Source organism: Oryctolagus cuniculus, chromosome 5, assembly GCF_964237555.1.
Source record: "Oryctolagus cuniculus chromosome 5, mOryCun1.1, whole genome shotgun sequence".
Classification (NCBI taxonomy): Eukaryota; Metazoa; Chordata; class Mammalia; order Lagomorpha; family Leporidae; genus Oryctolagus; species Oryctolagus cuniculus.
In genome coordinates this window covers 54,361,482-54,364,210 of record NC_091436.1, presented here as the reverse complement: position 1 = coordinate 54,364,210, position 2,729 = coordinate 54,361,482, and positions in this window count along the sequence as shown.

Genomic DNA, 2,729 nt, shown 5'->3' with positions numbered 1-2,729 from the left:
GATCGATTGAATCACTGACAGTTAACTCAGTCTCCACATCCTGTCAGGTGGGACTGAAAGTTCTATCCTCTAATCATGTCTTGGTCTTTCTGGTAACCAGTCCCCATTCTGAAAGTCCTCAACCACCAGTCACCTCATTAGCATAAAAAAGACACTCCACACAGAATACACAGGATTCCTAGAAGCTCTTGTGTTAGGAAAGTGGGTATTAAGATGAAATACACCTAAAAGTGTTCCTCTCACTCGTGTCACCCAGAGAATCACAAAGGTCTCAGGAGCTCTGTGCAAGGAACTGGGCAGGAAAACCACGTATGTATTTTTTCTTCCACCCCAGTGACTCAGAGCAGTGTGGACAGGAGGATGTCATGGTGGAAAAAGCAGACCCAGGTTGGAATCCTGAGTAACACTAGCTGTGTGATCTTGGCTAAGTACATGACCTTCCTGAGCCTCATGCTCCTCACTTGTAAGATGCAAATGATAGCTCCTGCCTTGCAGGGTTACCAGGAAGAACAAGAAACAAGTGTGTGCAGTTTTCTGGCCCATGGGAAGGAAATAAAGGGTAGCTATTATTGTGAGTAAGACCTGGCTATTTTTCATTAAGTTGAATGTTCCTTATGAAAAATGGGGCAGCCGATTCAGTGGAGTACTTTGTGTCTTTATTTCTTTCCTAATCTCTGGGGAGCACACTCTGAGGTCAGCTATGAACTCTCAGCTTAATTCTTTGTTAGCTTCCCACACTCTATCAGACTAGACTTTTGGGCCTGAATATGATTGCATTTACCCAGAGTCCTGAGGACCTGGCTTTACAAATATTGGTGTACATTCACAATAGGTCCCAATGTCAACTCCTTTGGAATGTTGTGAAGCCCCAGCATCCTTCTGGGCTCCCTGCCATTGACATACGGGCGTGATGTGAAGTGTCCCCACAGGACTGGCTGAGGGCCTTGTGCTCCTGCCAGTGTGTCCAGGATGGTGTGCAGCTAGAGAAAGCAGGCACAGCCACTGCTGGGAGACATTTGTGTGGAGATAAGACCCTCTGGGAGCCACGGTCTGTGCCACCCACCTTGGTTGGCCTCCCTGGATCTGTCACCTCCTAATTTTGTGCTAAGGGCCTTTTAGATACTGTTTAATCCCCTACGCAGGAGAGCGGGGATTTTCCAGAATTAGTTTTCCTCTAAAGTTCTGTGACAGCCTTAACGACACATTCCATATTGGAGTGCCTGGTCCCAGCTCCACTCTGCTTCCAGCTTCCTGCTGGTGGTGGCAGGTGACAGCTCAGGGGATGGGTCCCTGTGATCATGTTTGAGGCCCCAATTTAGTTACAGGCTCCTAGCTTTGTTTGGCCCTGCCCCAGCTGTTCAGGCATTTGGGAAGTGAACCAGCAGATGGGACACCTCTTTCAGTCCGTCTCTGTCTCTGCCTTTAAAATAGAAGCAAAGAAATAAATATATAAAGCTTCTTAGGGTTGGTTGTTAAGCTAAGGGACAGTTTCAATAAGGGGAAAATGGGAAGAAAGAGCCTCACCTTGGAGTCCAGATTGCACTCAGAAGGCATCTCTGTCTATCCCAGTCGTGGCCTGACTTACTAACTGGAGGCCAGAGTCTAGTGATTGAGTGAAACCTCTCTGATCCATCTTATTAGATTCAAATTCCAGTTCTGTACCTTGTTAGTTGTATGATCTTAGGCAGTCTCTTTGCCTGTCTAATCTTGTGTTTCATTTTTCTTAAAATGAGCATCATAAGGTTGTCAGGATGATGCAAGAAGCTTTTGCATATGGGAACCAGTGGTGGGACCACGTTGCTTTTAGGAAAAAAGTACACTATCATTAACCAAGTGGGAAGCTAGGGAGATTTACAATGAAATCTTACCCAAAGGGTTTTCACTTGTGCTTACTGCAGGGTGAAAGGGGACGATTTGTGACTCTTCCTTCTGTGTCATTTGCTGGTGTCTCCTGGCCTCATCCCAGGTAGTACTGTGGCCACTTCTTCAAGAAAGAATCCCAGGGTTGGGGGATGCTGTCCATGTGTATGTGCACAGGCCATCTGCAAGGCAAAAACTAGGAGCTGCAGGGGATCTATAACGGGAAATGTATTTTATTGCTTTTAGTAATTGCAAGTTTTTGATCCATTTGAAATATTATAATTAAAGATGAATATAAATAGATTCAGATTAGAATTGGGTCAAACATTTATGAACTAGTATTATTTGCCTAGATGAAAGGAGTAGGATGTCTTTCTGTCTTTCTCTCCCAATGCGAGTATGTTTACATAGAGCAGGGCTTCTCAAAAGGGCCACCACTGGGCATCTGAGGTTGGATAATTCTTTGTGATGGGGCCTGTCCTGTATGTTTCTGTAGCATGCTGAGCAACTTCCCCTATCCCTGCCTACTCCCATTCTTGTACTTTTCTTGACCATGGCTGCAATCAGCCATTTATCCTGATTCCTATCAGCTGTTAAATGCATCTGTCATTGTTTAACATTTAAAGGAGAAATCTACAACAATGGCTTTGGGGTGTTGTCTTAATCACTCACGGGTGGGGAGTGTTATCACTGACTGCTTTAGAAGTCTCATAGTTGATAATGACAACAGAAAGAGAAAGGAGGGCAGTGAAAGCAGAGGGAGGGAGGGAGGAAGGAAGAGAAAGTGAGAGAACAAGAGCGAGAACTAGAGCAAGAGAGAGGGAGAGACAGAGAGAGAGAGAGACGCTGAGACCAAGAGCAAGAAAGCA